We start from the raw sequence: 15,309 nt of genomic DNA on the forward strand, positions 1-15,309 counted from the left end.
GGAGATGCGATGATTCAGTGGTGAAAGAAAAAGACATCAAGAAAATTCAGAAAAAAAGTATGAATACGTGGACGGAAAAGATCGTCTGATGCAGACATATATTGCCGACCGTAGCAGAGCAGAAAGGGAACAGAATCTTTTTCCCAGCTTAAAACCGGGGTCCTCCCCATCTCTATCGACAAAGCCAGGAACGGAGTCTGTCAGAAGGGTAATCACTTTTATGTTGGAAACAGACCGCAGCAAGCTAGGTTTAAAAGCCGCTCTTCAGTGAACGGCAGCCGGCTGAAACGCGTCTTTCTTCAGCGGCTCAAGCAGCAGAAACCGCGATTGATACGTTTCAAGAGGAATCCGTGTTTAAGAGCGATTCGAGTTTGTCGTTCGTTGCCGATTCGGCTCAGTTTCGTACGGGCTCATCTGCGATGCTCCGGTGATGAAGTTTGTTGGGAAATATTCGGTCCGGTTCGAAAGGCACCAGAAGCTGCGAGAGGAGCCAGCTTCACTCAAATTTCGCCTCTACACTGGTAAGATCAGAACAGCATACAATTTCAGAAAAGGAATCAGTAATGTCTGTGTGCCAGAAAACTAAACGGGGAGATGCGATGATTCAGTGGTGAAAGAAAAAGACATCAAGAAAATTCAGAAAAAAAGTATGAATACGTGGACGGAAAAGATCGTCTGATGCAGACATATATTGCCGACCGTAGCAGAGCAGAAAGGGAACAGAATCTTTTTCCCAGCTTAAAACCGGGGTCCTCCCCATCTCTATCGACAAAGCCAGGAACGGAGTCTGTCAGAAGGGTAATCACTTTTATGTTGGAAACAGACCGCAGCAAGCTAGGTTTAAAAGCCGCTCTTCAGTGAACGGCAGCCGGCTGAAACGCGTCTTTCTTCAGCGGCTCAAGCAGCAGAAACCGCGATTGATACGTTTCAAGAGGAATCCGTGTTTAAGAGCGATTCGAGTTTGTCTTTCGTTGCCGATTTGGCTCAGTTTCGTACGGGCTCATCTGCGATGCTCCGGTGATGAAGTTTGTTGGGAAATATTCGGTCCGGTTCGAAAGGCACCAGAAGCTGCGAGAGGAGCCAGCTTCACTCAAATTTCGCCTCTACACTGGTAAGATCAGAACAGCATACAATTTCAGAAAAGGAATCAGTAATGTCTGTGTGACAGAAAACTAAACGGGGAGATGCGATGATTCAGTGGTGAAAGAAAAAGACATCAAGAAAATTCAGAAAAAAAGTATGAATACGTGGACGGAAAAGATCGTCTGATGCAGACATATATTGCCGACCGTAGCAGAGCAGAAAGGGAACAGAATCTTTTTCCCAGCTTAAAACCGGGGTCCTCCCCATCTCTATCGACAAAGCCAGGAACGGAGTCTGTCAAAAGGGTAATCACTTTTATGTTGGAAACAGACCGCAGCAAGCTACGTTTAAAAGCCGCTCTTCACTGAACGGCAGCAGGCTGAAACGCGTCTTTCTTCTGCGGCTCAAGCAGCAGAAACCGCGATTGATGTGTTTCAAGAGGAATCCGCGGTTAAGAGCGAGTCGAGTTTGTCGTTCGTTGCCGATTCGGCTCAGTTTCGTACGGGCTCATCTGCGATGCTCCGGTGATGAAGTTTGTTGGGAAATATTCGGTCCGGTTCGAAAGACACCAGAAGCTGCGAGAGGAGCCAGCTTCACTCAAATTTCGCCTCTACACTCAGAACAGCATACAATTTCAGAAAAGGAATCAGTAATGTCTGTGTGACAGAAAACTAAACGGGGAGATGCGATGATTCAGTGGTGAAAGAAAAAGACATCAAGAAAATTCAGAAAAAAAGTATGAATACGTGGACGGAAAAGATCGTCTGATGCAGACATATATTGCCGACCGTAGCAGAGCAGAAAGGGAACAGAATCTTTTTCCCAGCTTAAAACCGGGGTCCTCCCCATCTCTATCGACAAAGCCAGGAACGGAGTCTGTCAGAAGGGTAATCACTTTTATGTTGGAAACAGACCGCAGCAAGCTAGGTTTAAAAGCCGCTCTTCAGTGAACGGCAGCCGGCTGAAACGCGTCTTTCTTCAGCGGCTCAAGCAGCAGAAACCGCGATTGATACGTTTCAAGAGGAATCCGTGTTTAAGAGCGATTCGAGTTTGTCGTTCGTTGCCGATTCGGCTCAGTTTCGTACGGGCTCATCTGCGATGCTCCGGTGATGAAGTTTGTTGGGAAATATTCGGTCCGGTTCGAAAGGCACCAGAAGCTGCGAGAGGAGCCAGCTTCACTCAAATTTCGCCTCTACACTGGTAAGATCAGAACAGCATACAATTTCAGAAAAGGAATCAGTAATGTCTGTGTGCCAGAAAACTAAACGGGGAGATGCGATGATTCAGTGGTGAAAGAAAAAGACATCAAGAAAATTCAGAAAAAAAGTATGAATACGTGGACGGAAAAGATCGTCTGATGCAGACATATATTGCCGACCGTAGCAGAGCAGAAAGGGAACAGAATCTTTTTCCCAGCTTAAAACCGGGGTCCTCCCCATCTCTATCGACAAAGCCAGGAACGGAGTCTGTCAGAAGGGTAATCACTTTTATGTTGGAAACAGACCGCAGCAAGCTAGGTTTAAAAGCCGCTCTTCAGTGAACGGCAGCCGGCTGAAACGCGTCTTTCTTCAGCGGCTCAAGCAGCAGAAACCGCGATTGATACGTTTCAAGAGGAATCCGTGTTTAAGAGCGATTCGAGTTTGTCGTTCGTTGCCGATTCGGCTCAGTTTCGTACGGGCTCATCTGCGATGCTCCGGTGATGAAGTTTGTTGGGAAATATTCGGTCCGGTTCGAAAGACACCAGAAGCTGCGAGAGGAGCCAGCTTCACTCAAATTTCGCCTCTACACTCAGAACAGCATACAATTTCAGAAAAGGAATCAGTAATGTCTGTGTGACAGAAAACTAAACGGGGAGATGCGATGATTCAGTGGTGTAAGAAAAAGACATCGAGAAAATTCAGAAAAAAAGTATGAATACGTGGACGGAAAAGATCGTCTGATGCAGACATATATTGCCGACCGTAGCAGAGCAGAAAGGGAACAGAATCTTTTTCCCAGCTTAAAACCGGGGTCCTCCCCATCTCTATCGACAAAGCCAGGAACGGAGTCTGTCAAAAGGGTAATCACTTTTATGTTGGAAACAGACCGCAGCAAGCTAGGTTTAAAAGCCGCTCTTCAGTGAACGGCAGCAGGCTGAAACGCGTCTTTCTTCAGCGGCTCAAGCAGCAGAAACCGCGATTGATGCGTTTCAAGAGGAATCCGCCGTTAAGAGCGATTCGAGTTTGTCGTTCGTTGCGGATTCGGCTCAGTTTCGTACGGGCTCATCTGCGATGCTCCGGTGATGAAGTTTGTTGGGAAATATTCGGTCCGGTTCGAAAGACACCAGAATCTGCGTGAGGAGCCAGCTTCTTACGCTGGTAAGATCAGAACAGCATACAATTTTGGTAAGGAATCAGTAATGCCTGTTTTTATGAAAAGGAAAAATTGAGAGAAGTTTTGTTTCTTAGGAATTTTAAAGGTCATCAAAAAATGTTAAAGAAAAATTGTGAAAATGTGTACTGAAATGAAGGTCTGATGCTATCTTTCTCTGCGAATGCTTGCTGAGCCTGCAGAGAACAGAAAATCCCCCCTGGCTAACAAAGGGGGCATCCCATCTTTTCTAAAAACACCATGAACAAAGTCTGATACAAGAGTAAACTGCGTAATGTTGGAATCAGACCTCAGCTGGCAGTGGAGATAAGCTGCTTTACAGCGCAAGGCAGCCGACTGATTAGCCCACTGATTAGAGACACAAATTTTTTCAAGCCTAATCCACAGTTAGGAGCGATTACAGCCAGACTTTTGCACTCCATTCGGACCTGATTATTTGAAAAGATTTGAAAGGGTTTAGGGTTAGAGTTTGGTTTAGGGGTATGGTTAGGGTTAGGTTTAGGGTTAGGATTAGGGTTAGGGTTAGTGCTTGTGGTTGCTTTTGGGGTAGGTTAATATTTACGGATAGGATTAGTGTTAGCGCTTGTGGCTGGTTTTGGAGTACGGGTAGGCTAAGGTTTAGGGATAGGATTATGGTTAGGGTTTGTGGTTGCATTTGGGGTAGGCGTAGTACCAGTGTTAGGTTTAGGGTTTGGGTTAGTGTTAGGGTTAGGGTATAGGGTTATGGAAAAGGGTAAGTGATTAAGGTTAGGATTACTGTTGGGGTTAGGGTTAGGGTTCGGTTTAGAGTTAGGGTTTGTGCTTGTGGTTGCTTTTGGGGAAGGGTTAGTGTTAAGGTTAAGGTTAGGGTTAGGAGTTACGGGTATGGGTTTCGGTTAAGGTTCCGGTAGAGATTGGGGTTAGTGTTAATGTTAAGGATAAGGTTAGGTTTAGTGTTAGGGTTAGGGTTAGGATTTGGGTTAGAGTTTGATTTTGGGCAGCAGAAACCTGCCCAAAATTTTAAGGGTTAGGGTTAGGCTAAGGGTTAGGGTAAGGCTTCAGGTTTAGGGTCATAGATTAGGTTTAGGGTTAGGGTTAGGTTTAGGTTTAGTGTTAGGGTTACGTTTGGGTTAGGTTTTAGGGTTGGGGTTGTGTTTGGGGTTTTGGTAAGGGTTAGGGTTACGGTTAGGATAAGGGTAAGGTTATGGGTTAAGGTTAGGGTTAGCGATAGGGATTACGCGTTTGTTTGGGGTTGGTGTTGGTGTTTCGGTTGTTTATAAAGGATATGGTTAGGGTATAGGTTAGGGTTAGGGTTAGGTTTAGGGTGAGAGTAAAATTTTGGGTTCGGTTTGGGTTTGGGATAGGGTTAGGGTTAAGCTTTTGTTACTGTTAGGGTTAGGGTCGGGTTAAGGTTAGGGTTAGGGTAGGGTTAGGGTTAGGTTTAGGGTTAAGGTGTGGGTTTGTGCTAGCGTTAAGGTTAGGTTTAGGGTTAGTGTTAAGTATATAGTTTTAGATTTACAGTAATTGTTAGGGTTAGGGTTAGGGCTTGAGTTAGGGTTAGGGTTAATGTGTTGTAAATAACTCCCAAGGATGATACTTCACAAAGAAATAGTATAGATGATGGTATATTTTGAGTTGTTCTATATAGATAGTGTACAAATAATACAAAAGAGAAGATGGCTCACCTTCAGGATTGTTATAGGTGTGAAGAACAATACACACCAATCGTTACCAACCGTAAAAGATTTATTGAGCAAGCAATTACCGAGCAAAACAGCGCTGGGCGGCTGGGAGTCTCTGCTCCACCAGAGGTGCGCAACGGCAGCCTCTCGATCCCACGATTTATTATTTCTTATCTCTACATTCATGTTTATCTTTCCCTTCCTGGGCTGCGCTGGCTGTTATGTGGGGGTCGTTCTCTGCCACCTGGTGATTGAGATGAAAAAGGCCGTAGGCCTCTTCAGCTTCGATCATGCGCACTTAAGAAGAGATTTTCACTTATTTTTTCTTTTTTCAGTTTCTTAGAAGGTCAATGCTACCTGTTGTTCATTGTCCAGTTGTTAGAACTAAGCGCTGTGGCTCCAATTTGCACAGTTCCAAAGTTCTTAGACAAAACATTTATACATGTATTTTGAATCTTCTACAAACTACATAGTTTTCAGAAAGCAAAACACTGAAAAAAACTGACACATCTGTCTTGAGTCGGTTTGATTAACAAATACAGCACTCATTTTTATCACAAGGATGATAAGGCTCTCAGGGTACTCCACGTGGAAGGGATCTCTGAGAAGAGATCCTTTCCTGGCGGTGGTCAGCCCTTAAATGGGGTTTGGGAGAGGTAGAGCCAGGCTCCCCCCATTCCAATCACGCAGGTATATCACCTCCACCTGTGCCCCCATGGCTGACTCGGTGCTCACCTCAGCTGACCAATCAGTGTTTCAGGCCATGATTCAGCAGTTCCCATACAGTTAGGGTTAGGTTTGGGGTTAGTGTTAGGGTTGGTGTTAGCTTTAATATATATATATATATATTTAATATTTTTATATTTAGTTTTACAGTAAGTTTTAGGGTAAGTTTTAGGTTTATTGTATATGGTTAGGTGTATGATTGGATTTAGTGTTAGGTTTAGGGTTAAAGATTTAGTCTTACAGTAGGTGTTAGGGAAGGATTTAGGTAACTTCAGCGGGTTTGGTGAAGACTGGCTTTGGTAGAAGGGTTATGTTTGATTTTGTATTAAGGTAAGGTTTTAGGGTATTTAGCTTTTTGTATTAAGATAAGGTTTTTACGGTTAGGGCTTGAGTTATGGATAGGGTGAGGGTTACGTTTTGCATACGGTTTGGGTTTGGGATAGGGTTAGGTTTAGGGTTTGGGTTACTGTTAGGGTTAGAGTATGATTAGGGTTGGGGTTAGGGTTAGGGGTAAGTTTAGGGTTAGGGTTTGTGTTAGCGTTAGGGTTAAGGTGAGGGTTACGTTTTGGGTTCAGTTTGGGTTTGGGATAGGGTTAGGTTTAGGGTTTGGTTTACTGTTAGGGTTATATTAGGGATAGGGTGTTGGGGAATGGCTTCAGGAACACAGAGGTCCTGGTAATATGTACGAGCATAGCTTGCACGGTAGCACAGACTACATGTGTATGGAAAAGTACTAGATACTGATAGGAGGTCACGATGCTCCTGGGCCAAGTGATAAACAGCTCAAGGTGGACAAGAACTGCTTCAGCTGAGCAACCCAAGCTGCCAAGACATCTATGGGAAACTTCTGTGATTATGTTGTTCACCCTGCTTTCAGTTGAAGAAGGCTTCACAGGACTGCTGATAATCGTAACTTTAGGTATTTTTAGAACAAGCTGTCCTTGATAGTCTATTCTGTTTAACTAGCAGGTGTTCTTCCCTTTGGGCTCTGTGTTATGCACTGGCCATGCTGATACGGTCCTCAAGGGAAAGTACACTGTGTGAACCTTGAGAAAAGTAAAAGCAGGAGATGGTCTGTGGCGAGTGGGAGAGGTAAAGTGCACTTTGAACAGGGGACGCCCTGCCAGCACTGCCTTTCACACCCGCCGCCGACGCATTCCTGTTTGGGTTTTTTAGGATTAGAATGATATCAAGAGTTACCTCCCTCAGGATGGTTTCTCACTGCTGTTAATTATTGGGAATTGCTTAAAGTTGTTATTCTCTGAGGCTCTCAGCCAATGATTGTGTGCTATTCTCTGTACGCCCCTGTCTTAAACACTATAAGAATAAGGCTGTCGGGGTAATAAATTGAAGCCTGATCATTCATGTATTGAGTCCTGTCGTGCTCCCCGCCCAAGAGCAATCCACTCAGACCCCGGGATTCCGCAACAATAGGGTTTGGGTTTGGGTTAAGTTTAGGGTTAAGTTTAGGGTTAGGGTTTGTGTTAGCATTAAGTTTAGTTTATGGTTGGGGTTTAGGTTAGGTTTAGAGTTAGTGTTAGCATTAGCGTTAGGTTTATAGATTTAGATTTACAGTAATTGTTAGGGTTAGGTTTAGGGACTGAGTTAGGGTTAGGATTAGTGTGGGGTAAATAACTCCAAAGGATGGTACTTCACAAAGAAATAGTATAGATGATCGTATATTTTGAGTTGTTCTATATAGAAAGTATACAAATAATACAAAAGAGAAGATGGCTCACATTCAGGATGATAAGGCTCGCAGGGGACTCCACGTGGAAGGGATCTCTGAGAAGAGATCCTTTCCTGGCGGTGGTCAGCCCTTAAATGGGGTTTGGGAGAGGTAGAGCCAGGCTCCCCCCATTCCAATCACGCAGGTATATCACCTCCACCTGTGCCCCCATGGCTGACTCGGTGCTCACCTCAGGTGACCAATCAGTGTTTCAGGCCATGATTCAGCAGTTCCCATACAGTTAGGGTAGGGTTAGGGTTTAATTTGGTGTTGGTGTTAGTGTTAGGGTTGGTGTAAGCTTTAAAGATTTAGTTTTACAGTAAGTTTTAGGTTATTGTATAGGGTTAGGTGTATGATTGAATTTAGTGTTAGGTTTAGGGTTAGGGCAAGGCTTAGGGCTAAAGATTTAGTCTTACAGAAAGTGTTAGGGAAGGATTTGGGTAATTTCAGCGGGTTTGGTGAAGACTGGCTTTGGTAGAAGGGTTATGTTTGATTTTGTATTAAGGTAAGGTTTTGGCTTAGGGTTAGGGTTAGGGTACAGATTAGGGTTGGGGTTAGTGTTAGGGATAGGGTTAAGTTATATGGTTAGGGTTAGACTAAGATTTAGGGTTAGGGTGAGGGTTAGGGTTAGGTTTAAGGATAAGTATAAATATTTAGTTTTACAGTAAGTGTTAGGGTATGAGTCAGGCCGTGATTCAGCAGTTCCCATACAGTTAGGGTAGGGTTAGGCTTAGGGTTACGGTTAGGGTTATGTTTAGGGTTATGTTTAGGGTTAGGTTTGGGGTTAGGGTTTGGGTTGGTGTTACTGTTAGGGTTATGTTAGTGTTAAGTTTTGGGTTAGGGTTAGGCTAAGATTTAGGGTTAATGTGATGGTAAGGGTTAGGCTTAGGTTTAAGCTTAAGTTTAAAGCTTTAGTTTTACAGTAAGTGTTAGGGTATATTTTAGGTTACTGGATAGTCTATGATTGGATTTAGGGTTAGGGTTAGGGTATGTGATAGCTTTAGAATTAGTGTTAGGTTTAGAGTAAGGCTTAGGGTTAAAGATTTAGTCTTACAGTAAGTGTTAGGGAAGGATATAGGTAATTTCAGTGGGTTAGGTGAAGATTCGCTTTAGTAATATGGTTACGTTTTGATTTTGGATTAGTCTTAGTGTAAGGTTTTGGATTAGGTATAAGTTCAGGGTTAGGGTTGCGGTTAGGGTTAGGGTTTAGGTTAGGATTAGGGTAGGGTTAGGGTTAGGATTATGTTTAGTGTTACGGTTAGGGTTAGGGCTTGAGTCAGTTTTACGGTTAGGGTTAAGTTTTGGGTTTGGGATAGTGTTAGGATTAGGGTTTAGGGTTAGGGAACGGGTTAGGGTTACTGTTAGGGTTAGGGTTTAGGGTTAGGGAACGGGTTAGGGTTACTGTTAGGGTTAGGGAACGGTTAAATTTAGGGTTAGGGAATGGTTAAGTTTAGGGTTAGGGGGTTTGCGTTAGCATTAAGGTTAGGTTATTTTTAGGGTTAAGGTTAGGTTTAGAGTTAGGGTTTGTGTTATTGTTAGGTTTATAGATTTAGATTTACAATAATTGTTAGGGTTAGGGCTTGAGTTAGGGTTAGTGTTAGTGTGGGGTAAATAACTCCAAAGGATGGTACTTCACAAAGAAGTAGTATAGATGATGGTATATTTTGAGTTGTTCTATAGGTAGTTGTCACCGGTTTGCGGGACAGTTTGACCCGGTACCGTGACCATTGAGGCAGGGGACCCACGGGCCCACACCCTGGGGAAGGGGAAGGGGAAGAGGGAAAAAAAGGACAAAGGGAGATGGGCCTAGGAGCAAAACAGCCGCAACGATCTGAGGAGGAAAGCTAATTTAGTAAATAAGATATCAGAAAGAAAAATAACACAATATAATATAATATAATTGGAATTGAGGCAAATGAATCAAATAAAATGAACAAGAGAGAGAGTGTGCGATAAACCGAAGGCCTTACGCTAACGCTGAAGGCGGACGGCTGCAACAAACACCCACTGCCGAGCTCGGTCCTGAAGGGAAGAGAGAGTCCCGTGACCGCAGACAGTTTTTATCTTTCCCTCTGGGCGGAATTATGTAAAAATGCAAAGCATCGCAAAGTCCTCTGGGGAATGTAGTTCTCTTCTGAAACAGGTACACCCAGAACTATCGACGATCCACAGAGCTGGAGCATTAACTCCTTAACTCCCAATACACCACGCGATGTCATGATGTGGAATATCAGTAATACAACAAAAATCATAAAACCATAACATTCCACCCCTTATTCAACATCATTTCATCATGCTTAATATATATATATATACATAAAGAAACAATGATTCACAAGCATTAAATACAAACACATACAACATACATATATACATATATACATGCTAATAGAATTACTGAGGGCACTCACCCCACATCAAATTCCCTTGTGGTAAAACACTGAACATCCCCATTCTTCTGTTTCACCCACCATGTAGACCCAGGTCCCTGAGCAAAAACAGTCCCACGGAGAGTTTTGCCCTCTCCAGAAGCTGGAAGAACCCAAACCGCTTTTCCCAACAAGTTCTTCACATGTACTACAGGGACCTTATCTCCCTCTACAGTAGGTAGAGAGCTGGATTGGACAGGACCATCGCGATTGATGGATCCTCTGGTGTTGACCAACCAGGTGGCTTCTGACAAATTCTTCTCCCAGTGCTTAAATGTCCCGCCACCCATTGCTTTCAACATTGTTTTTAACAACCCATTGTACCTTTCAATTTTACCAGAAGCTGGTGCATGATAGGGGATATGATAAATCCACTCGATGCCATGAGCTTTGTATTGCCCAAGTATTTACAAGAGAATTTTTTGAAATGAGTTCCATTATCGGACTCAATTCTTTCTGGAGTGCCATGTCACCATAGGACTTGTTTCTCGAACCCTAAGATGGTGTTTCAGGCGGTAGCATGGGGTACTGCATATGTTTCAAGCCACCCAGTAGTTGCCTCCACCATGGTGAGCACATAACGCTTACCATTGCGAGATCGTGTCAAGGCAACCTGCCACACCTCCCCATATTTATACTTTTGCCATCGTCCTTCCTCCCAAAGAGGTTTCATCCTCTTGGCTTGTTTAATTGTGGCGCATGTATCACAGTCATGGATAACCTGGTGCAATGGCATCCATAGTTAAGTCCACCCCTCGGTCTCTAGCCCACCTACATGTTGCATCTCTTCCTTGATGGCCCGAGGTCTCATGGGCCCACCGAGCTAGAAATAATTCACTCTTGTGTTGCCAGTCCAAGTCTACTCGAGCCACCTTAACTTTGGCAGCTCGAGCTACCTGATGGTTATTTTGTTGTTCTTCAGTTGCCCGGCTCTTAGGAACATGAGCATCTACATGGCGCAACTTTACAACCATATTCTTTATTCGGGCAGCAATGTTTCTCCACAGTTCAGCAGCCCAAATAGGTTTACCCCTCCGTTGCCAACCATTTTGTTCCCATTGCTGTACCCACCCCCATAAAGCATTTGCCACCATCCATGAGTCAGTGTAAAGATAAAGCACTGGCCACCTCTCTCATTCAGCAATATCTAAGGCCATCTGGACAGCCTTTACCTCTGCAAATTGACTTGATTCTCCTTCTCCTTCAGTGGCCTCTGCAACTTGTCGTGTGGGGCTCCACACAGCAGATTTCCATCTGCGGTGCTTACCCACAATGCAACATGATCCATCTGCGAACAGGGCATATCTCTTTTTGTTGTCTGGTAGTTCATTATATGGTGGGGCTTCTTTAGCACGTGACACCTCCTTTGCTGGCATTGTTCCAAACTTCTTAGCTTCAGGCCAGTCCATGATCACCTCCAGGATTCCTGGACGGTTGAGGTTCCCCATCCGAGCTCGCTTGTGTAATCAGTGCAGTCCATTTACTCCAAGTGGCATCAGTAGCATGATGGGTAGAGGGAGCTGACCCTTTGAACATCCAGCTCAGCACTGGCAGTCGAGGTGCCAGGAGGAGCTGCATTTCAGTACCGATTACTTCGGAAGCAGCTCGAACCCCCTCGTACGCGGCTAAGATCTCCTTCTCAGTTGGAGTGTAGCGCTCCTCAGACCCCCTGTAGGCCCGACTCCAGAATCCGAGGGGTCGGCCTCGGGTCTTTCCAGGAGCTTTTTGCCACAAACTCCAAGTGGGACCTTCCTTTCCAGCAGCAGTGTAGAGGATGTTCTTTACATCCTGTCCCATCCGCAATGGCCCTGGCTATCAAAGCACGGGCTGTCTCCTGCTTAATTTGCTCAAAAGCCTGCTGCTGCTCAGGGCCCCATACAAGATCATTCTTCTTCCGCGTCACCCGATAGAGAGGGCTCACAATGAGACTGTAGTTTGGAACATGCATTCTCCAAAAGCCCACTACACCCAGAAAAGCTTGGGTTTCTGTCTTACTGGTGGGTGGAGACATGGCAGTAATTTTGTCAATCACATCTGTTGGGATGTGACGACGTCCATCTTGCCACTTCATACCTAGGAGCAGAATTTCTTGTGCAGGCCCTTTCACTTTGCTTTGCTTGATAGCAAAGCCAGCTCGTAGGAGAATTTGGATAATCTGCTCTCCTTTCTCAAAGACTTCCTCTGCTGTATTGCCCCATACAACAATGTCATCAATGTATTGCAGATGCTCAGGAGCACCACCCTGTTCCAATGCAGTTTGGATCAACCCATGGCAAATGGTTGGACTGTGCTTCCACCCCTGGGGCAAACGGTTCCAGGTGTACTGAACGCCCCTCCAGGTGAAGGCAAACTGCAGCCTGCATTCTGTGGCCAGAGGAATTGAAAAGAAGGCATTGGCAATGTCGGTGGTGGCATACCACTTGGCTGCTTGTGACTCCAGTTCGTACTGGAGTTGTAGCATGTCTGGCACAGCAGCACTCAGTGGGGGTGTGACTTCATTCAGGCCACGGTAATCTACCGTCAGCCTCCATTCTCCACTGGCTTTACGCACCGGTCATATGGGGCTGTTAAAAGGTGAGTGAGTTTTGCTGATCACTCCCTGGCTCTCTAGCTGACGGATCAAGTTATGAATGGGGAGCAAGGAATCCCTGTTGGTGCGGTACTGCCATCTGTACACCGTTTCTGTAGCAATTGGTGCCTGTTGCTCCTCCACTTGTAGCAACCCCACAACAGATGGATCTTCTGACAGGCCAGGTAAAACAGATAGCTGCTTAATGTTGTCTGTGTCCACGGCAGCTATTCCAAAAGCCCATCGGTACCCCTTGGGATCCTTAAAGTGCCCCCTTCTGAGATAGTCTATACCGAGTATGCATGGAGCCCCCTCCCCTGTCCGGTCACTATAGGATGCTTCTGCCAGTCTTTACCAGTGAGGCTTATTTCTGCCTCCAACACAGACAATTCCTGAGAGCCCCCAGTCACTCCAGAGATATAGATCAGTTCTGTCCCTTTATAACTCGAAGGCATTAGAGTACACTGTGCACCAGTATCCACCAGTGCCTCATATTTTTGTGGTTCTGATGTGCCAGGCCACCGAATCCACACAGTCCAATACACTCTATTACCCCTCTCCCTCCTCTGGCTGAGGGCAGGGCCCCTCTATTGGTTACCTGTAGTGACAGGAACAACTTCACTGGTCGTTGGTCTGTGTTGTAATTCTCTCACCCGTGCTCGCAGTGCAGGGGTGGGCTTTTGATGCCATTCCTTCATATCTTCTCCATTTTCAAGTAAGTAACTCCACAGAGCCGCGCGTGACATGAAGTTAGTGAAGTGAGTGCTGTCATTTGCTCGAGCAGGACGGCGTTTGCTTCTGATAGCTGCAATCATTTCAACCCTATCAATCAGTCGGGATACTTTCTCTAACACGTCTCCCATCTGTCCTTCTAACCTTGATATGGCTGAAATGGAAGCGTGTGATGGTGGAAATTTTTGTTCAAAGTTTTGAAGTGTAAGAATCTGTTCAAAAACTGGGGGTTTTCTGTCTTGGTCCTCGTATCTGTTGAACATTGGCACTAGTGTACCGGCGTACCTTTCTGGTGCTGTTTTTGGAAGCTTCTGACATATTTCGGGTGTACTCCTTACTTTCTCCGGATCATGGTCCCGATCTTCAGGATCTAACGTGGGATCATACAGCATTTCCACCACAGCCGTTTCTCTCAAATACTGGATGCCTTCCTCAATAGTTTTCCATCTTTTCACTTTTAGGTGCCAGGTCACTCTTGTAGGGATATCTTTCCCTCACAGCTACTTACTGTTGCCAGAGGCTGGCGATTCCATCCATATACCTGCTGATCCCTCTGTCGACAGCCGGATCACGGGCAATGTTTCCTAGTTGGCGAGCTTCGTTACAGTCGAGGGACACGCTTTGGCCCCGTTGTCCCAACACCAAAGCAACCAAGTGACAATACTCTCATCCGGACGTCAAATAAACTCCTTTCTTGAGCCTTGGATCTCAGACATTTTCATGGGTCGACGAAACGTGGTAACTTTGACTCTTTCATCATCCTCATCATCACTATGTCCACGCCTCTCACTTTTCTCTGTTGCCTTTCTTGGTGGTGGTGGTGTTGAGGCCTCCCCCTCGCCTGTATCTTCCTCTTCTTTCGCCACCTCTTCTTTGCGTTCTAGGCGTGAGGACACACGTTTCCATTTCTGGCCTTCCACCGGGGCAACTGACTTTGATACCGGAGCTTTCTTTGGCTGGTCAGATGTGCCTGGGAGGTTTTCCTCTTTGGTCTGAGCCTCAGTTTGGACACTCTCTCTCTCCAGAACAGTACATATACCTCGGTAAGCATAAGCCAAGCCCCAGATAAGCTGTTCCACCTCAGATCTTTCTGAGCCGCAACACCCATTACTCAGATACAGGCCTAGCTCCTCAGGATCCTGCAAGTGTTCAGGAGTAAAATCCCATGGCACCAGGGGACCCCGTGCTTCTAATTTATTTCCTAAAACTCTCCACTTTCCCTGCCATTCAACATTCTCTGTTTCTGGGAAAAGCTTCCTCCACATGGTGTAAAGTGCTATTATAAGGGATGTATTCAGAAGGTCTAATATCCCAAATGCTAACGTAGTCCCTAAACCCTATATAGGGTTAGGGCAAGGCTCAGGTTAAGATTTAGTATTACAGTAAGTGTTAAAGAAGGATTTATGTAATTTCAGCGGGTTTGGTGAAGATTGTCTTTAGTAATAGGGTTATGTTTAGATTTTGGATAAGTGTGTGGGTAAGATTTTGGCTTAGGGTTAGGGTTAGGGTACGGATTAGGGTTGGGGTTAGCGTTAGGGTTAGGGTTAAGGTATAGGGTTAGCATTAGGCTAACATTTAGGGGATAGGGTTAGTGTTAGGTTTAGAGTTATCATTAGGTATAGGTTTCGGGTTAGGGTTAGTGTTAGGATTGGGTTAGGAGTTAGTTTTGGGTTTGGGGTTGGTGGACTTAGGGGTAGGATTAGGTTTAGGTTTCGGGTTAGGTTTAGTATTAGGGTTAAGGTTACGTTTATTGTTAGGGTTATGTTTAGGTTTAGGTTTTGGGTTAGGCTTAGGGATACGGTTAGTTTTGGTTTAGGATTAGGATTAGGGTTTAGGGTTAGGGTTAGGGATAGGTTTGTGTTTAGATCAGGATTAGGGTTAGGGTTAAGGTAGTTATAAGATTTAGGGTTAGAGTTAGATTTAGTGTTCGGGTAAGGGTTAGTCTCAAGTTTAATGTTAGGGTTAGGGTTAGGATAAGGGTTAGGTTTAGGGTAAAATTAGGGTAGGGTT

The sequence above is a fragment of the Cyrtonyx montezumae genome, unplaced genomic scaffold (genome assembly GCF_038088225.1).
Source record: "Cyrtonyx montezumae isolate F1298 unplaced genomic scaffold, pur_monq_1.0 scaffold_26, whole genome shotgun sequence".
NCBI lineage: Eukaryota > Metazoa > Chordata > Aves > Galliformes > Odontophoridae > Cyrtonyx > Cyrtonyx montezumae.